Below are 22,923 nucleotides of genomic sequence, written 5' to 3'. Positions count from 1 at the left end.
ATCCGGGAACCAATTTTCCTTCAATTGTTCCAACTCTTTATTTTATTTCCTTAAACTTTATCTTCATTGCGATCTAATCCTTGATTCATTATTTCGAGGCCTGACAATTTTTAGGATCTGGGCATGAAGTCCGCAAGCATGTCATTTTATTGAAATCTGCATTTACAGAACTAAAAAGAGAATAAGAAAGAAACATAACAAGGTTAAGAAAAAAGACATTCCTGGACAGTGAAATATTAATTTCATTTGATTTTTGTTTTTTGATTTTTTTTTTAAATTTTTTTTGAAGATAGAAGGGTTTACATCGGAAAGTAAGACAATAAAATAAAATATCCGGATCACACCCTGAGATAATCTGGATGCAGAAAGGATAGCAAAATTGGCTACCGAGACTCTCATCTGATTGGGGAACTTTCATGTTTGGCGACCATTTTTTAGCTTTTCTTCTATCTCGGCAATGGCTGTAATGGCCTTTAGTGCCAGATCAAATTCCTCATCTTCACAAATCATTCCGACTATTGGCCCGATGTTGTGGGCAGACAACAAATTGTTCATCACATCAAGAGCTTCTTCATCCCGAAAAATGATTCTTTCAGCTTCAATCAAATCTTCAAATGCCCTTTTGAGGGTCCAAAAGTCCTCGGTACTGTGTCCCACTACTCCAGAGTGGTATTCACGTCAAGCGTCAGCTCGGTGCGAGGGGACTCGTGGTTCAGCCGGTTCTGGGCCACTGGCTGCAATAGATCTAGCCTGATAACTTTTGGAACAAACTTGAATACGATTTACCAATATGAGTGAATTGATTCTTTCTGAAAGGCTCTCTTGTGCGAGGATTGTATTGGGGATCATTTGGTTGTGTTACGACCCTAACCCCGAACCCGGTCGTGATAGCGCCTCTCGTGAAGATAAGGCCAGCCAATTGAACCAAATTCTCATTTTAAGCAGTTAATCAACATGAAAACAATATAAACGTAATTAAATGATTCTAAACAGCGGAAAATATTGATAAAGGTGCGGAATATCCAACCCAACACAGCCCTAACCGGGGTGTCACAAGTCACGAGCATCTATAGGCCATGATACAAGTCTGCTAAATCCAATATTTAGTACAAGTGTTTGTAGGAAATAGAGATGACAAGATAGTAGAGACACGGGGCTGCGGACGCCAACAACTACCTTGTAGTCTCCGAATACCGTCTAGAACTGGAGGAATCAGCACTTAGGAACGGAACCAGCGATGCCTGAATCTTTACACATGGTGTAGGGAGTAATGTGAGTACTCCGACCCAGTGAGTAATAAATATAAATAATGACTGAAGGTAAGAAAACACGTAAGGCACAAGGCATTCTATAATGAAGCAGCAAAAGAATCACTTAAGCAATAAGACAGTGAAGAGGCAAGTAAGAATTCAACAAATAAAGCAAGTAATTGACAGGTAAGTAAACAAATGGAAGTTTGCCCCTCGGGCACAGTAACTACAATCCGCCACTCGGGCAACAATCTCACATCACACTGGGTACCCGGGCTCACTGGGGGTGTACAGACTCTGGAGGTCCCCCTTACGGTCTAAGCGCAATATCAAGCCATCTCGTGGCATCAAATCTAGGCCCTCAATCTCATATCAATCAAGCCACCTCGTGGCGTATATATGTATCTCTGGCCCTTGGCCTCATATCAGTATCAGTGTATCCTCACATCTGGCCCTTGGTCGTACTCAGTCCAAAAATCACCACAAGCCCCTCGGGCATTAGTAAAAACAGTATTTCTCAGCCCAAAACATCATTTGAAATATCATTTAAGTCTCAAAATTGAGTAAAAATGGCTGAGTAGTAAAATAGTGGAATATAGCATGACTGAGTTCAAATAATAAGTCAAAACAGTGAGGAAATAGTGATAAAAATACCCAAAGGGTTCAAATAGTTGGCATGAAGCCCAAATATGGCAATCAGCCCAAATCATGATGATAACAAATAAGGTTCAGTCAATACGCGGTAAAATCATCAATCGGGACGGACCAAGTCACGATCCCCAATAGTTCACGACCCCACGCTCGTCATCAAGCATGTGTCTCACCTCAATATAACACCACGATGTGCACCTCAATATAGATGAGAATCCCTGAACAAACTGGTGATAATAGCCTGCCAAACTAAGAAAGCCGCGAATCGTTGTGGCTGAGGACAGTCTGGGCCAACTTTGAACCGCCTCTACCTTCTTTGGTCGACCTGAATACCCTCGCTGGACACCACGTGCCCCAATAAAGCCACTAAACTAAGCCAAAACACACACTTGGAGAATTTTGCATAAAGCTTCTCCTCTTGTAATCTCTACAACACGACTCTCAAATGCTCTGCGTGCTCCTCCTAACTACGCGAGTATACCACAATATCATCAATGAAGACTATGACAAACGAATCGAGATAAGGCCGGAACACGCTGTTCATCAAATGCATGAACGCTGCTGAGGCATTGGTCAGCCCAAAAGACATCACCAAGAACTCATAATGACCATACTGGGTCCTGAAAGCCATCTTAAGAATATCTGAATCCCTGATCTTCAACTGGTGATAACCCGAACGGAGATCAATTTTGGTGAACACCCTCGCTACCTGAAGCTGGTCGAATAAATCATCAATGCGAGGCAAAGGATATTTCACCTTAATTGTTACCTTGTTCAATTGCCGTATAATCAATGCACATTCTTATTGTGCCATCCTTCTTCTTCACAAACAGAACCGGCGTACCCCAAATTGACACACTTGGCCGAATGAATCCCTTATTTAGGAGCTCCCGAAGCTGCTCCTTCAATTCTTTCAACTCCGCTGGTGCCATACGACACGGCGGAATAGAAATGGGTTGAGTGCCTGGCACCAGGTCAATACCAAAATCAATTTCCCTATCCGGTGGCATGCTTGGCAGGTCTGCAGGAAAGACATCGGGAAAATCCCTCACAACTGGAATAGAATCAATACTAGGAGTCTCAGCTCCGACATCCCTCACAAATGCCTGATATGAAAGACAACCCTTCCCAACCATACGTTGGGCCTTCAAGAAAGAAATCACTCTACTAGGAACATAATCAGTCACACCTCACCACTCGATCTGTGGCACACTCGGCATAGCCAATGTGACTGTCTTAGCATGATAGTCCAGAATAGCACGACACAAAGATAACCAATCCATGCCCAAAATGACATCGAATCCACCATACTCAGTAATAACAGATCCACTCGTGTCTCCAGACCCCCAATAGTCACTACACATGGTCGGTACACACGGTCTACAATAATAGTATCACCCACCGGGGTAGATACATGAACAGATAAAGCAAGAAACTCACGGGGCATACCCAAGTAACGAGCAAAGTATGATGACACATAAGAAAAGGTGGAACCGAGACCAAATAATACAGAAGTATCTCTATGGCAGACTGAAACGATACCTGTAATGACAACATCCGAGGCGATAGCATCTGGTCTGCCTAGGATAGCAAAGAAATGAGCCTGACCACCGCCTGACCGACCTCCCCCTCTGGGGCGACCCCTGGCTGACTAACCTCCACCCCTAGCTGGCTGAGCGGGTGGTGATGAAGAGACTGGAACTGAAGCCGATGACTGGCCCCTCTGCTGGGACGAAATAGCAACCCAACGAGGATACTGTCTCCACATGTAGCCCATCTCACCATACTCATAACAACTCCCAAGTGCTGGAGAAGGGGAATGAAGGGAATCCCTCGCACCGGAGTGGCTAGCAGATGCACTCGGCATAGAAGAACCCTGAACCGTGGAGCATGAGATGAACTCTGGGATGGAAGGTCGCTGAGTGATGATTGGACCTACTGAGATCCATGATAACCATGACCCAAAGATGCCCTACGATAACCTGGGCGAGCTGACTGAGTAGGCTTGAATGAACAGCCTCTGCTGTGCTGAAACTGGCTCCTCGAAGGAGCACCACTATAGCTGCCAAATCCTCGAGGCCTCTTGGCCTCCCTCTCCTCTCGCTCTTTATCAACAACCTTCTCGAAGGTAGCACCCATCACTCTCTCTCTGGTCATAAGAATACGGATATGATAAGTAATACCATCAACAAATCTCCTAATCCTCTCTCGATCGGTCGGAACCATCTAGATGGCATGACGAGCCAACTCAGAAAACCTCGACTCATACTGTGACACAGTCATATCCCCCTGTCACAACCACTCAAACTGTCTACGCAGCTCCTCTCTGCGGGATTGCGGTATATACTTCTTTAGGAAGAGAATGGAGAAATGCTGCCAAGTAAGGGGCGCTGCACCAATAGGCCTATGCCTCTCACACGCCTCCCACCAAGTGAAGGCAGCCCCAGAAAACTGAAAGGTGGTAAATTCCACACCACTAGACTCAAGAATCCCTATTGTACGGAGCATTTGCTAGCACTTATCCAAGAAACCCTGGGCATCCTCGCCCTCTGCTCCGCTGAATGTCGGAGGTTGGAGTCTACCAAACCTCTCAAGTCGACGCTTCTCATCATCCGACATAACTGGCACAACAAACTCCTGAGCTAGTACAACCGGCTAGGCTAGAGGTGCCCCCGACGTCTGAAGTCCCTGCACTACCTACTCAGGTGTGCAAGCAGCGGGAGTCTGATTGCCTACCCTGGCCTGTGAAGTAGCTGCGGCTGTAATGGCTGAAACTGCTTGAGCCAGGCTAGTGCAAACTGATAAGATCTGTGCCATGACCTCCTGAATACCCAGAATCACGATGGGCATAGCTGGTGCCTGAACTGGTGTTGCTGGAGCATCCATAGCTGGAGCTTGATCCTGAGCTAGGGCAGCTGGTGGATCTACAGGTGCTTCCCTCGCTGCTCTGCCTCTACAACGACCACGACCACGTCCACGGCCTCTGGTGGCCTCAACTGGTGGCACTAGTGGTCTTCCACCTCGTTCGGTAGCTTGTATCCTCACCACTGTGAGAGAATAGAATAATAGAAGTTTAGTACTCGGGCCAACAAGTTCGCACGACAAGAATTTCAAGAATATGAAGTTTTTCCTAAAGGTTTTGCAGCCTCTCGAGGATAAATACAGACGTCTTTGTACCGATCTGCGAGATTCTACAAAACCTGCTCATGACTCGTGAGACCTATGTAACCTAGGCTCTAATACCAACTTGTCACGACCCTAACCCTGAACCCGGTCGTGATGGCGCCTCTAGTGAAAACAAGGCCAGCTAATTGAACCAAATTCTCATTTTAAGCAGTTAATCAACATTAAAAACAATATAAGCGTGATTAAATGATTCTAAACAGCGAAAAATGTCAAAAAAGGTGCAGAATATCCAACCCGACACAACCCTAAGTGGGGTGTCACAAGTCACGAGCATCTATAGGCTATAATACAAGTTTTCTAAATCCAATATTTAGTACAAGTGTTTGACGGAAATAAAAGATGATAAGATAATAGAGACACAGGGCTGTAGACGCCAACAACTACTTCGTAGTCTCCGAATACCGCCTAAAATTGGAGGAATCAACACTCAGGAGCGGAACCAGTGACGCCTGAATCTTCACACATGGTGCATGGAGTAATGTGAGTACACCGACCCAGTGAGTAATAAATATAAATAATGACTGAAAGTAAGAAAACACGTAAGGCACAAGTCATTCTATAATGAAGTAGCAAAAGAATCACTTAAGCAATAAGACAGTGAAGAGGAAAGTAAGAATTCAACAAATAAAGCAAGTAATTGACAGGTAAGTAAAAAATAGAAGTTTGCCCCTCGGGCACAGTAACCACAATCCGCCTCCCGGGCAACAATCTCACATCACATTGGATACTCGTGATCACTAGGCGTGTACAGACTCCGAGAGGGGCCCCTTACGGCCCAAGTGCAATATCAAGCCATCTTGTGGCATCAAATCTAGGCCCTCGGCCTCATATCAATCAAGCCACCTCGTGGCGTATATATGTATCTCTGGCCCTCGGCCTCTATCAGTATCAGTGTATCCTCACATCTGGCCCTCGATCGTACTCAATCCAAAAATCATCACAAGCCCCTCGGACATTAGTAAAAATAGTATTTCTCAGCCCAAAACATCATTTGAAATATCGTTTATGTCTCAAAACTGAGCAAAAATGGCTGAGTAGTAAATAGTGGAAAATAGCATGACTGAGTTCAAATAATAAGTCAAAACAGTAAGGAAATAGTGATAAAATCCCCAAAGGGTTCAAATAGTTGGCACGAAGCCCAAATATGGCAATCAGCCCAAATCATGATGATAACAAATAAGGTTCAGTCAAATACGCGGTAAAATCATTAATCGGGACAGACCAAGTCACGATCCCCAATAGTGCACAACCCCACGCTCGTCATTCAACGTGTGTCTCACCTCAATATAGCACCACGATGTGCAATCTGGGGTTTCAAACCCTCAGAGCATCATTTACAATCATTACTCACCTCGAGCCGGTTAAAACTCTAGCTCGTGATGCCTTTGCCCCTCAAATCCGCCTCCACTCGCGTCAAATCTATCTAAAATCAGGACGAATACATCACAATATGCTAAGGGAACAAATCCCAAGCAAAACCAATCGAAAAATACCAAAAATCCCGAAATTAGCAAAACCCGAGTCCCGGGCCCACTTCTCGAAACTCAAAAATTTTCACATCAACGGGTTCCTTATCTCTCCATGAGTTCGTACATACCAAAAGTTCTAAAATCCGACCCTTAATGGTCCTCCAAATCCCCAATCAAAAGTCCAAAATTCCAAGCCCTAGTTTTTCCATTTTTAGCTTAAGTTTCCATAATTTTCTAGGTGGATTTCACAATAGAATCGAGTTTTAGGTCCGAAATTCTTATCTCAAATCAATTTCCCTTGAATCCCTCTTTAATCTCCTTCAAGAACCTCCAAAAATGAGTAGCTATGGGTGAAAGTAGATCCAAAATCGCGGACAAGACGACTTAAAAACATTCTGCCCAGGCCTGACTTTCCTTCTTCGCGAACGCGGTCAAACCCACGCGTTCGTGAAGCACAAACTCGTGTTGACCAGATTTTCCTCTACGTGAACGCGTAACACCCATCATGAATGCGATGCTTCTGCCTCCTACACCTTCACGAATGCGTACAACCTTACGCAAACGCGATGAACAAATTACCTTGGGCCCATCTGACTCAATTCCTTATACGCGCTCGCGAACACCTTCTCGTGAACACGTTGCACAACCTCGCAACCCCTTCACGAACACGACACCTGCCTCGCGAACGCGAAGGCTAAACCTTCACCTCCCTCAGCAGACTCTTCGCGAACGCGAGGGTCTTCCCGCGAACGCGGAAACCAAAATGTGTGCAACTGCTGGAAATGATTTTCTGCAATTTTCTAAACTCCAAAATGGTCTGATTGACCACCCGAAACTCACCCGAGGCCCCTGGGACCTCAATCAAAGGCACTAACACATCCTAAAACCTTATTCAAACTTGATCCAATCATCAAAACACCTCAAACAACACCAAATCACTCAAAGCACATGGGATTTAAGCATAAGTTTCTATGATCTTCCGAAATACGCTTTTGATCAAAAACCCAACCAAACCACGTCCGAATGACCTGAAATTTTGCACACACATCAAAAATGACACAAAGAAGCTATTAAAACTCTCGGAAATCCATTCCGACCCTTATATCAAAATCTCTCCTAACAACTGGAGATCGCCAAAATAAACACTTCGCCAATTCAAGCTTAATTCTACTCCGAACCTCCAAAACTCATTCTGATCACGCTCCTAAGTCATAAATCCACCCCTCAAGCTAACCAAACCATCGAAACTCACATCCAAGCCCTCTAACACATAAGTCAACATCTGGTGGGCTTTTCCAACTTAAACCTTCTCAAAAGAGACTAAATGTCTCATTTCTTGCCAAATCCTCTCCGAACTCAAACTAATCAACCCGGTCACATAAAACACGGATAACGAAGCATAAAGAAGCTGAAATTGGGGAAACGGAGCGGTAACTCATGAGACAACTGGCCGGGTCATCACAGATTGAGAATTATATTGAGCTTGGTAAGGATGGGCATTTTTGGGAGGCAGAGCTCGGTTTTGTATATGATGTTATGGTTGCGTGTAAGATTGCGTGCTCATCCCCGCATAGTGACGCGGTGCCACGACATAAGCATCACCTTGAAGGGGATAATAGTGTGGTGGGACCATAAGAGGCACATATGACTTGCTGAATGACCTGCGGGCCCCCCTCGAGCTTGAAACCATCATGGCTCCCTCCTAACTCCCATTTATGTTCATCAAACCCTCCGAACCATTTTGAACATCTAGTGATGTGGTTTTAAAAGTAGCATGACTCAAGATTCGACCCATTTTTTCAACTATTTCCCCAATTTTGATAGCCTCAGCGAATGGCTTACCCATAACAGAAATCATGTTCTAGAAGTAGTCAGCCTCTTGGGCTTGCAAAAAAACCGCGACCATTTTAGTTTCGTCCATTGAAGGCTTTACCCTGGTATCTTGCTCACGCCATTTGACAGCATATTCGCGGAAGCTTTCCACGATTTTCTTTTTCAAATTGGACAAGGAGTTTCTTTCGGGAGCGATGTCCACATTATATTGGAACTGGCGGACAAAATCGCGAGCCATATCATCCCATACACGCCAATAAGTAATTTCTTGATCTGTATACCACTCAGAAGCAATTTTGGTGAGGCTTTCCCCAAAATAGGCCATTAGTAGCTCCTCTTTTCCATCAATGCCTCTCAACTGGTTACAATATCGTTTCAGGTAAGCGACCGGGTCTCCATGCCCGTCGTACTCTTCAAATTTTGGCATCTTGAAGCCAACTGGCAAGTGGACATGGGGAAACATACAAAGGTCAGAGTATGAGATACTTTTTTGGCCACTCAGACCTTGCATGTTTTTCAGGCTTTGTTCCAGGATCTTCATCTTCCGAGTCATTTCCTCTTGCTCGAGATTTTTAAATAACCTTTTCTCGCTCCCCCGAGAGATCATATTGCGTAGGTTGAGTGAAGGGGTACGAGGCCACATATGTTATTTTTGACTGACGTTGTGGACACCGGGAAAACTGGCGCTTGGGGGCGAACCATAGAAGGAATGCCAGGAACATTGGACAGCATTGGAGGGTGCCCACATGGAATGAGCGGGTTGGGCACAGGGGCGTTGGTAACATCACCTGACCTGGGGATCAACTCAGGGAGCCCAGGGATTGCAGCGTCCCACATTTCCAATATGCGGAGACGCAACATCTTATTCTCTTCAGCAGCTGCTGATTTTAGCCGCAGAATAACCGATGTCGGGCTATCCTCAGGACCGATGATTGGTAGATTGCTTGCGGAGGACATCTGTGCCTTTGGATCTTGTTAAGGAGGGGAGGCTAGACTACCAGTAAAACCAACCACCAAAACCTAGTTTTTTGCACATCCAACAACCTTGTTAGTTTTGAAACAATTAACATATAGGAAATCGCGCGTTGGGATGCAATGCACCTAACAGTTAAGCGCTTCTACCGTCTGTCTGAACAATTGCATGTTTCATCCCGGCCTTAACTAGATCTTTACACTCTGTACCTCTTTTCTTCATTTCTGCCTCTCTTTAATTACTCTTGATTTTTTCCATTTCATTTTTGCCGCTTTTTTATTTTTTGGCACTCTCTTTTCTTTTTCTTTTTCTTTTTTTTTTGGTTTTTCACTCTTTTATTTTTTGTCGCTCTCTTTTTCACTTTTTCTTTCTTTTTCACTCAAAATTTTATTCTTTTTTTTATTTTTCACTCAATTTATTTATGGCTGTGATCGAATCTGATGGGAATTGCCTACGTATCATGACGCCGCATGAATCAAATCTTGCGTAGTTTGGGAAGATCGAAAAATAGAGTAAATAAACTAACTCTTTTTTTTACTTTTTATAAAACTAAGATCATGAAAGCTTTAAGGGAAAAAAAACATTTTTGATTTTTGATTTTTTTGGATGATTTTCTTTATTTCTTTTGGAGTTTTCTAAAAAAAATGCTTTAAAGGAATAAATGAAATATTTATTGGATTTTTCTTTTATTTTTGAAAAAAAGAGACTTCTAAAAATTCCTTTTCTTTTAATTGGAATTTTCAAAAGTAAAAGAAAAATATTTTTTGTTTGAATTTTCAATTGTTTTATCTTTTTCTAAAGAAGAATGAAAATATTTTTTGGATTTTAGATGTTGCCTCTGAATTTTCGAAAGAGGGACTTTCAATAAAAAATGCTTTGGATTTCTGAGTTTTTATTTATTTACAAAAGCACTTATAAAGAAAAGCGAAAATATTTTGGACTTCAATGTTTTCGAAATTATTTTTTTTAAAACTTTTACGAAAGAAAGACTTTGAAAGAGAGAAAAGAATATTCCTTTTTTTGGATTTTTGTTTTGACTTGTGAATTTTCGAAAGAAGGACTGTTAAGAAAACATCTCGCATTTCTAAGTGTACTTTTAAAGAAAAGCAAAAATATTTTTGGACTTTTATTTTCTCAATTTTTTTATGAACATTTACAAAGGAAAGACTTCTAAAGAAGAAAAGAATTTTTTTTTGAATCTTTGTTTCTGTTTTTTTTTGGGGAAAAATACTTCAAAATGAAGGAACCCGTATTTTGGATTTTGAATCCTTTATTGATTTTTCTTTCTATTTCTTTTTTCGTATGAAAGACTTGAGAAAGAAGGAAACTATTTTTTTTTTGAGTTTAAAAATTTATTATTTTTTTTGAATTTTCTAAGGAAATGCTTCTAAGGAAGAATTAAAAGAAAATATTTTTTTTGGATTTTTTTAAAAAATTGGGCCCGGAACCGATGAAGTTTGCCTACGTATCTCAAATCTGGTGAGAATCAGACCCGCATAGTTCGGTCAGTTTTGATACAAAAACGTGATATTTGACTCACTCTTTTGAAATACATTTTCCTCTTTTCTTTTTCTCTTTTTTTTCAAAATTCGGCAAAGTTTCGGGATATTTGCAAATACCGAGATTTATAAAAACCGGGTAAATTCTCTCTCCTACCTCACTCTTGTTTTTTTTCTTTATTCCCTTTTCCTAACTGGTCAACATGCAAGCCGAAATAAATAAATATCACATAGCACGTAAGATGCATCAGGATGGTCTTTATTTTGGGTACACCTGTCCTAGACGGACCCAACCTCTGTGTTGAGTCCCCAAAGTCAAATGCACGTGATGCAAATAATCGTTCCTACTAGAGATCCGACATGAGGTTGCGTTATTCTAGGTTTAAAACCTAGGGTTTATGGTCTAGACCTGGGCTACCCGAGCGGACAATTGGGGCCAAAGAGGGGCAATGTAACGGGAGCACTAAAGTCTACCCGACCTTGTTGCCGGCCCAGCCTCGATCTATTTGGTATAATTTCTATAGAAACAGCGGGCCACGCGAACATGTGCACCATTTTCAGAAGACTCAGAGGGGTGGCGTAAGAAGACATTTAGATGCATTACAAGTAATATCAAAGCGGTAAATGACAATTAGCACAGTAAGTCCAGAAAATACAGTAATATCAACAATAAAGCCAAATAAAAATCGCATTAACAAGCTCGAATTCTTGAACCCTGAACCAGAAGTTTTGGGTTCTTGTCCTCATCTGAGTCGCCAGAGCTGCCACACCTCCTTTTTACTACCGTGAGGGGATATAAAGGAGTTTTTCCAATTGAAGTGACATAAATCGAAATGGAATTATTTAATTTAATCAGAGTCGTCACTTCGAATAATTTATGGTGTCCCAAGTCACCGGTTTATTTTAAATCTCAAATCGAGGAAATTTTGACTTTCCTTTTTGAAGTCTGCGAACCAGAAATTCTAGATAAGGAATTCTGTTAACCCGGGAGAAGGTGTTAGGCATTTCCGGGTTCCGTGGTTCTAGCACGGTCGCTTAGTGATTATTACTTGGCTTAAATTGTTTAACTACTCATTGTTAGGATCTATGTGCATTTGTCATTTTACCGCTTTTAATCACTTGATTTATTCGTAATTAAAGAATTGAGTTACGCGTACCTATACTCTTTTCTTTTGGCGCGTCAAAAATCATGTCACGCAAACGTGTCCACAATTAATAACGCTTTGTTTATTTTATTAAGAAAATCTTGGTTGAAGTTGAGCGAAAGCATCCCTCGAGTTACTTTTTAGAATTAAATTCGCAATTATGTTACGCGAACGTATATATAATCACCATACTAGTCTAAATCAAGCCTAAAGCAAACTACGAATATTCAAGAGAATTATTTTCCTAAGGTTTGCAATTATTTGTTCAAATCTAGAATTATGGAATTTATTGTGAAAGGAGCAAGGTGGATTAATTATGGAAAGATGTGTTAGTTTATGAATTAAATTATGACGGGTCTGCCAAACTTTTATTATTTGTCCCAATAACTTCTTAAAGTCCACACATCATATACAATGATGGCTAGAGAACAACTTGAGTCGTTCTGTTGCCAAATTACAAAGTAACATCAAATAGAACCCAACACTTAAAGTCCAAATTTACTCTTAAAGTTACTACTAGTACCATTCCATTATTCAATCTTTCCTATGACTTCTGCTTTTTATTAAACCAAGCCTAAATCTCATGGCCAACTTGAATACATTATTGCTTCTAATAAGCTTAAAATGTGGAAATCCTATTTTCAATTTCAAAACTTGGTGACACTTGAAATCATATACCCAATTAACAACACGTTTAAACAATAAAATAAAATGACAAATAATAGAGAAAACAGAACTAACGAAAAAGAGAAAAAAAGAATCAAGGCTAGATCTGTTATAAAATAAAGACTGTAAAGTAAAGACAAGTATAGAGAGAAACTGATATATTATTCGAATTCAAACTGATATACATAATGAACTGAAATCTCTTCTATTTATAGAAGAAAGGAAGTTTTTGTGTAAGCTGCTACTGCAAGCTGCTGTGTAAGCTGCTACTGCAAGCTGCTGTGTAAGCTGCTACTATACCAGATATGGATAATCTTCTACTGAGAGCAATATTTATCCATAACGAAGTACTGAATGGATAAGCTTATTATACCCGGTATGGATAATTTTCTACCTAGGGTAATGTTTATCCATAACCGGGTACCGAAGTGATAAGCTTCTTCAGGAAGCTTATTTCCAATAGAGTACTAAATGGATAAACATATTTACGGTGGAGTCCCATATGGATAAGCTTCTTCAGGAAGATTATTTACAGTGGAGTACTAAATGAACATCCATAATATAATATATTTATAACACTCCCCCTTGGATGTTCATTAAAAGATAATGTGTCACATTAAAACCTCACTAGGAAAAACTACGTGGGAAAAAAATTCTAGTGAAGGAAAAAGAGTACACATATTTAGTAATACGCATTGTTAGGTGCCTCATTAAAAACCTTATAAGGAAAACCCCATGGGAAAAAACCTTAGTAAGGGAAAAAGAGTGCATTGCGTATTTTACTCCCCCTGATGAAAACCTTGTTTCAAATATTTGAGTCTCCGCATTCCAATCTTGTGTACCATCTTCTCAAAAGTTGAAGTTGGCAAAGATTTAGTGAATAAATCTGTTGGATTATCACTTGAACGGATTTATTGCACATCAATGTCACCACTTTTCTGAAGATCGTGTGTGTAGAATAATTTTGGTGAAATGTGCTTCGTTCTATCTCCTTTTATAAATCCTCCCTTCAATTGGGCAATGCATGCGGCATTGTCTTCGTATAAAATTGTGGGTCTTTTCTCACATTTCAAACCACATTTTTCTCTAATAAAATGAATTATTGATCTCAACCATACGCATTCCCTACTTGCTTCATGAATAGCTATTATCTCAGCATGATTTGAAGAAGTAGCAACAATAGATTCCTTCGTGGAGCGCCATGATATAACAGTACCTCCATATGTAAATTCATAGCCGGTTTGAGATCGAGCTTTTTGGGGATCAGATAAATAACCTGCATCTGCATTACCAATACGATCTGCACCACTTTTGTTAGCATTAGCAAGATAAATAAGTGCACCATCTACACTGAGATAGAGTATTTCAGGACCAAGGAGCTCCTCATCCTCTTCTAGAGATTGGAACAGATCTTTATTCACTTCAAGTGATTGAATATTCATTGGTGTACTTAATGGGTACACTTTGTACATGTAAAAGTATTTTTAAGACCCTCTTGGAGCTCTTTCGGAGTTCCAATAAGATTTATGTCACCAACATAAATTGCAAGTGTAAAAATTTTGTTGATATTTTCTTTATAAAAATACATGGACAAATAACATAATATATGTAACTTTCTTTCAGCAAATATTTACTGAGGCGATTATACCACACGCGCACAGATTGCTTTAAACCATACAAAGATCTTTATAATTTGATCGAGTACATTTCTCAAGACTTTGAATTATATGCTTCGGGCATTTTCAATCCTTCAAGGATCTTCATATAGATTTAGCCAAATAAGTCATATAGGTTAAGACTTGTATCTAAATGGTATGACATCTTCAAGTGTCTGGACTACTAGTCCGATCCTCACAATCGTTTACAATATTGTGCACTATATTGTATTAAATATATCGTCGACGATCATTTTATGTCAGTTCCGAAGCGACATAACTTGTTGAGATCTCATCACTTTCTTTATTTTCAGGTAACTGAACTTTTTCGGGAGTTTCATGAAATGTTATGTCGTGGGCTCTTCTAGAGCTTATTTCCTCCTCATTTTGATCATTAGATCCTACTATTTTTCAAGGATTGTTACCTTTGATACCGATTGGTCTACCACTCTTCATGCGTACAATAAACTTTATCCTTTAGGGACTTTAATTTTAATAGGAGCATTTGCACCTGAAATATGATATTTAATTTTGGATCAGCAAATGTTTCTGGCATTCGACTTGAATTATCTTCTAAGTGAGGATCATGATAATTCGATTCATATAGCATATTTTTCAACTGTTTATTCCATCCCCCAAATGTTAGAAAAACTAACATATATCCCCAATCATCTTTGGGAAACATATCTTTGTGTATTATAGTAGTGAAATTAATCATATACCACGCAACAAAAGATAGTAAAAATATTTGGTTTCTGATCCTAAACCAATTGTGAAGGGAGGACTTATCATATATTGTTGATCTGATGCATACAAGTGTTGCTATATGCAATTTAGAAAATATTAGACCAACACATGAAGCTTTGTTCTTATAAGCAATGGTTTAGCCATTAATAGGAGGTATTCAATGCTAAACCAGCTTAGATATAAACCAGCATTATCAAGATGAACTGTCTTGATTTCATAATCTGAAAATTATGCTCTTAATCGAGAAAAGCAATTCCAAATGCCACTGCAGGTTGACAATAATTACACATATAATCATCTCATATATGCACCTATAAGTGGTTCACATGATAGGTGAACGGGCCCATATTCACATTTTATATATTTCAGAATCAGGGGTCTTAGTCCCAACTTTAGCTGGTATAATCAATTCATTATGAGAACAAGCAACACATGAGAATTCCTGAAGAATCTTCTAGTTCTTTAGTATATGCTTATCTGAATTCTCAAATAGCTCATTTAAAAATGGCAAATGAAAACTTCAAGTTTATCATGTCATGTGTTATCTCTTAGTAAACTTCTGGTTTACTATGGCATAAACTTTTGCTTTAGTAAACTTCTGGTTTACTGTGATACATGATATAGCACAAATTAAAGAATAAGGCGGGTAGCTTCTCACATACATATTATTTTACCCCTATGATTGTGAAAACATGAAGATTATCAATCTTCCAATCATTTGTAGTCTCAATATGATAGCCATTTGTATTAGTAAACTTCAGGTTTACTACAACATATGTTTTGACCATAATCATATAATATGAATGACATATTTGTATATAAGCTCTTAGAGAGCCTTCATTTATTATTCACAATCTAATATTTATCTGGCACTACTGGTGTCATGTATTCTTTAGGCAAACATTTAGCTCTTCAGGAGTTGTTGATACATTTTGTACTATCAAATATTGCTCAGACACTGCTGGTGTCATGAGAGAAAATCACAATCAAATAAACAATTTAAAACAATTGTTTAAGCACACGAAAACTCCTCTTCATAATATTTTTCCACTTCAGGAGGCAATTTCAATTGTGTTACTTCTTCAGGAGCAAATTTAAAATACAAAATATTGAGTATATATTCTCTCAATTATATTAACTCTTCTGGAGGTGAATTGTAATGTATTCACATCAAGAGCGCGTTCATATTTATCCGACTTATTAGTATTGTCACATTCACTTCAGGGAATGGATTAATATTATCAAAAGTTCTCATTCTCCAGGAAATCGAACATAATTATCTGAATGCGCATTAATCACATCAAATTGTGATGCCTCAACCTCTTTTAAAATATTTACTACTTCAGGAGCAAATCGAGGCGTGTATTTAATATAGAGAATATTTATGTAGCTTATCTTCAATTGTAACCATAAAAAGCCTAAATTATCTCTTCTGGTGATCATAGGCGTATACCACTTCTGGTAGTTAATAAACTATAATTACAATGAGATATACGAAATATAACCACTTCTTGTAGTTGTATATTTCTTGCAAACTCTGCTAGAGTTTAAGTTGATCTAATAATGTTATCCATATTCTTTACAATGACATAAACAAGATATATTATAGTAAACATCAGTATCAAATCATAATTTTTCTTTATGTTCAACAATTACATAACCATACTATCTATTACAAAAATTAAAATATTTACATTTCTACAGATTCACCACCGATTACATGACTTGTTTCTCCTTCTGGGAGTGCAAGGTAATCAGTTACATCCAAATGCATGAAGTCTAAATTATCTTCAGAAATAAAATTTGCTTCAACATTTTTCTCTGTCTTCTTTAGGGAGGCTTGATAAAGCTCAACCAGGTGCTTTGGCGTACGACATGTACGTGACCAGTGCCCTTTTTCTCCACATCTATAGCATGCATTTTCTGCATTTGGTGCTTGCACCGCTTCATGCTTTTGTTCCTTCCTTTTCCACTACTGGTGGTGAGGAGTGTTATTTGGTGCATTATTATTACCATGATTAGAGTTTCTTTCCAGACCAAGACCATGACCACGACTGGGGCCACGACCTTTTCCACGTTTAGCCTGGTGGAAGTTCGTCTCATTCACTTCAAGGAATGGACAAGAACCAGTAGGTCGGCTTTCATGATTTTTCACTAATAGCTCATTATGTTGCTCGGCTATAAGAAGATGTGAGATAAGTTCAGAATACTTTTTAAATCCCATTTCTCGATATTGCTGCTGCAGGAGCATATTCGATGCATGAAAAGTGATGAAAGTTTTCTCCAACATATCATGATCAGTAATATTATCACCACATAACTTCAATTGGGAAATAATTCTAAACATAGCAGAATTATACTCACTGATAGATTTAAAATCTTGTAACCTTAGATGAGTCCAATCATATCGTGCCTGTGGAAGAACGACCATCTTCAGGTGGTCATATCTATCTTTCAAATTATTCCATAGTATGACTGGATCTTTAACAGTAAGATATTCCATTTTTAGGCCCTCACCAAGGTGATGGCATAGGAATATCATTGCTTTGGCACGATCTTGGTTTGATGCCTGATTTTTGTCCTTGATGGTGTCTGTCAGACCCATCGCATCAAGATGCATTTCAGCATCAAGCACCCAAGACATGTAGCTTTTGCCCTATATATCCAGGGCTACAAATTCAAGTTTAGAAAGAGTTGACATTATTTAGGAAAAGAAAGTTCTTACCTCAGATACTTTCAAAATATTTGCTCGAGATGGCAGAGTCTCGTGCTGATAACGTGTTATTAAATAAAGATTGTAAAGTAAAGACAAGTATAGAGAGAAACTGATATATTATTCGAATTCAAACTGATGTACATAATGAACTGAAACCTCTTCTATTTATAGAAGAAAGGAAGCTGTTGTGCAAGCTGCTGTGTAAGCTGCTACTGCAAGCTGCTGTGTAAGCTGCTACTATACCAGATATGGATAATCTTCTACTGAGAGCAATATTTATCCATAACGGAGTACTGAATGGATAAGCTTATTATACCCGGTATGGATAATCTTCTATTAGGTTAATGTTTATCCATAACCGGGTACCGAAGTGATAAGCTTCTTCAGGAAGCTTATTTCCAATAGAGTACTAAATGGATAAACATATTTACAGTGGAGTCCCATATGGATAAGCTTCTTCAGGAAGATTATTTACAACGGAGTAGTAAATGAACATCCATAATATAATATATTTATAACAAAGCCTATGTTTTTGTGCTCTATTGTCCAAAGAAATTATAATAAAACAAACATTGAAGTAACCAATATGAGTTTCATTATTTTATTTAACTAAGAGAGGCACAAAAACTCATTAATCAGAAAGAGGACAAGATATGGACCTCAAAAGTTCGTGAGCGAACGGATTTAAACAACGAAACAGAGAACATAACCTTGATCTGAGATCGAAACCCGAGCGGCAACCTCACAACGATTATAGCTATATCTCCTCGACTGAAGAGAGAATCAACAGTGATTCAAACTGGCTTTTGAGGTTAGTTTTGGGATTGTTTTGAGGTCTTTTGGAACTGGGTTTTGGCTGGGATTTTCAGGTCATTTGTGGCTGAAATTTGGGACTTTTGGGGGCTGTTTCGAGCTGGGTTTTGGGGCTGTTCGCAGCTGGTCTTTTGCTGCGTTTTGGGAGGTTGTTCGAGGCTGTTTCAAAGTCATTTTTTGGACTAAGAAGAGGGCTGGTTCAAGGGTGGATTTCCAGCTCGTTTTTGGGCTGTTATGGGTCTGTTTTGGAGGCTGATTTTTGTGTTTTTTTGCAGCTAAAAAGGTGCTGGATTTTGCTGGTGTTTAGAAGAGTTTTTTGGTGGTTGTTTCAGGCTAGATTTAGAGTAGTTCTAATGGAGATTTTTGGTTGTTTTGGGGTGTTTATTGCCAATCTCTTTAATGAAGAAGGAAGCTTTGTATTTTTGTATTCATGAAAATCAGAGAGGGCGTTGCTTTTTTGCTGGGAATGCTGCTATTGCGTAGCTTCTCTCTTGTGTTGGATATTAGCGTGTATTGTATATTTAGGTGTTAGGTACTATTATATAGGGGTAGGAATTAGGTTAGGGGTATGGGCCTTGGAATTATGGGCTTGGTAATTATGGACTATGTCCAAAAATTAGGCCTAAAAATGGGTTGTCGAGCCCAAGTTTTATTCTTTCCCCGCGAATGAGATTAAAATACGATCTCATTTATTAATTAGTCTTACTTAAGTAAAATAATTTAAAAATAAGACTAACCGTTAAAACAAAACTATTTTTTGGTATTTTTCAAGATTAAAAATGACTATAACACATTAATGAAACTTGTTTTTGTAATTTTTATTTTCTTGTAATAAATTAAAGTAAAAGAGTAAAAATTAATTAAAATAGCTATATTAGGCCTAAATTAAATGTTTACATGCTAAAATATGAAAAATCTTGGGGAAGGCAAAAAATCACATGTCTACACATACTGGAACTTGAGGCTTGGTTTCCCTACCTCGACTGGTATTAAAGCTTCTGCTCCGTAGACTAGAGAGAACACGGTCACCCTGGTACTTGATTTCGAAGTTGTACGGTATGCCCATAGGACTTCAAGAAAGATTTTCTTCCACTTTCCCTTCAAACCGATCAATATCTTTTTTCTAGTTTTGGAGTATAGTTTTGTTCGTCAATTCCACTTGCCCATTCTAACTAGGGTGACAATATCTTCTTGATCTTGTGGTCTTCAAAAAACTTACTTACCTTGTTGCTGACGAACTGTTTTTCACTATCGCAAATGATCGTGGACGGCATCCCAAATCGACATATTGTGTGATCCCAGATGAAATCGATGACTTCTTTCTCCCTGACGTTCTCGAAATCCTGAGCCTCGATCCATTTGGAAAAATAGTCGATCCTAAATAGTACGTATTGAACCTTATCGGGTGCCCGTGGTAGGGGACCGATGATGTCCATTCCCTACTTCATAAACGGCCATGGTGACTGGACCGGTTGAAGCATCACTCCTTGTTTATGAATCATCGGGGTGTGTCTTTGTCACTTGTCGCATTTCAGTACGAAGTCTTTCACATCCTTCTCCATTTCATTCTACTAGTAGTGGGCTATGATTAACTTTTGAACCAAGGATTCTGCCCCAGAATAGTTCCCGCAAGAGCCCTCATGAATTTATCTCGTGGTGTATTCGGTATCTCATATACCTAAGCATCTAGCCAGTGGGGAAAATAAAGATCTTCTGAACAATGCTCATTCGACTAAGCTAAAACTGGCAGCTTTGGTGCGCAGGGCTCTCAGTTCCTTGGGATCCGTTGGTAATTTCCCTATCTTTAGGTGGTCAATGTATTTCTTTCTCCAATCCCAAGTCAAACTTGTCGAGTTTACTTCGGCATGACCTTCTTCTACCACCGAGTTCATCAGCTCCATTATTAAACTCAAGTTGAATTCATTAGAGTCGATGGATGAACCCAAGTTGGCCAGTGCATAGGCCTCACTGTTTTGACTTCGAGGTACGTATTACAGAGTTCATTCCTTGAATTGGGGTGGTGTTACTCGCAACTTGTCCAAGTACCTCCGCACCCGTTCCTCTTTTACTTCGAAAATTCCGTTGACTTGATTTACAATGAGGAGGGAGTCATATTTGGCTTCTATCCCCTCGGCCCCAAGGCTCTTAGCTAGTTTCAGACCTGCAATAATGACTTTATACTTGGATTCATTTTTGGTTAATATTACAGTTCTAATAGACTGTCTAATTATGCTTCTCGTAGGTAGTTTATCATGATACCGATCCCATACTTCTTCGCGTTTGAGGCACCATTCGTGACAGGGTCCAGATTCCCGCATTAGCCATCGAGGTGAGCAGTAATTCCTTTTCGACTTTGGGTATTAAGGCCAGCGTAAAGTCGGCCACGAATTCAGCAAAAATCTAAGATTTTATGGCAGTTCAGGGTCAATACTCGATACCATACCCGCTAATCTCCACGGCCATTTGGCTAGCCGGCCCGAGAGCTCGGGCTTATGAATTATATTCCTCAGCGGGTAAGGGGTTACGACACATATGTGATGGTATTGAAAGTACAGTTTTAATTTCCTAGAAGCATTTAGCAAGGCGAACGTTAACTTTTCTAGGCGAGGATACATTGTTTCGGCATCGCCTAAGGTTCTACTAACATAGTAAATAGGAAATTGCATACCTTCTCCCTCCCGGACCAAGACACCACTTGCTGCCACCTCAACAACCGCCAAGTAGAGGTATATCTATTTGTGTATCTTTAGAGTGTGTAATAAGGGGGGGCTCAACGCTTGAGTTCCTCCAAAGCTTGTTGGCGTCTCTTCTTTTCAATAGTGAGAAAAACTGATGGCTCTTGTCTGATGACCTCGAGATGAACCGGCCCAATGCGGCTATACGCCCGGTCAGTCTTTGAACCGCTTTGACATTGTCGACTAAGGTAATGTCCTCTATGGCCTTTATTTTGTCGGGGTTGATCTCTATCCCGCGATTAGATACCATGAACCCGACGAATTTGCCCGAACCGACCCCAAATGCACACTTCTCCAAGTTTAGCTTCATATTGTACTTCCTTTGTATGCCATAGGTTTCCTACAAATATTTCAAATGGTCCTCTACTCGTAGGGACTTGACCAACATATCATCAATATAAATGTATACAGGCGAAATTGGAAAGCCCGATTTCACGATCATTATGTCCTTTTCCTTGAGGGCTCGGGAGCACAGCTCGAGTTTTCGACGTCGAGGGATCTTTATACCCGACCTCGGTGCTGCACGAGTCAACGGTTATCATGGATAAATGGGAAGTTCCCTAGGTACGTGGTCCTGACCGACAACACCTACGAGAATAGTACCAGTCTATACCAGATTGCTAAGTAGATGTACCAGCCACTTTACTTTGTAATAAATACACATGTACTATGTTGGAATTCCCTCCCCTATATAAAGGGTATCTTTACAGTTTTTTGCACACATATTATATACCACTCACAACATTCAATTCAAGAACATTCTATGCTCTCTAACTTAAACATATTCTCTTGGTTTCATTACTTACATTTACTGCTTATATTCATTGTGTTATACTTATTGTTCTTCATTCATTGCTCTTTATTAACCATAAAGAGCCTTCATCAAGTCTCTCAATACTGTTAGCCCTTCACGGCCATTCATAACTCATTATCGAGCTCGACCTCGAGGCCCCTTATAGTCCGGATCGAGGCTCCAATTCTCAGCCGCTCGGTTTGTTTAAACAAATTATTTTCAAGTTCTTATTTTATTTTCTATTCTCACACGTCGCATCTGTTGCTTAACAACTAGCATACAAACAGATCACGTATTTTTAGAACCACAAAATCAAATATAATTGTAATTACCATTTTTAAGATAAACAGTTTGGCGCCCATCGTGGGGATAAAAATAATAGTGATTATTTTCTTGCCGATTTACCACATAACGCAAGTTATCTTTCATGCTTTTTCTTCTCCAAGAATCTTTGATTTCAGGTCAAAATGTCTAACTTAGTGAATGCATATGAAAACAATGGTCTTGAGGACCATGGAGAGAATAACGTGGCTATTCCAGGTATTGGTGTATCACCACAAAACCCTGAGAGTACGCCAGAACCGATCTCCATGGGTATGGTCTCACGCGACGATTAACATGTTGACATCAGCACCCATATTAACGGGGATACGTGCCGAGAAAGTCAACGGGAAACTAGGGAAAATCCTGCCCAGGAAGAAAGAGAGGCAGACAACAGAAACAAAGCGGGAAAACCTCAGCACATCGTTCACATGATCATTGAGGGACCGACATCCCCCAAGTACCCGTGAT

Source organism: Nicotiana tabacum, chromosome 22, assembly GCF_000715075.1.
Source record: "Nicotiana tabacum cultivar K326 chromosome 22, ASM71507v2, whole genome shotgun sequence".
In the NCBI taxonomy this organism is placed as follows: Eukaryota; Viridiplantae; Streptophyta; class Magnoliopsida; order Solanales; family Solanaceae; genus Nicotiana; species Nicotiana tabacum.
Note: the sequence above shows the minus strand (reverse complement) of the source record.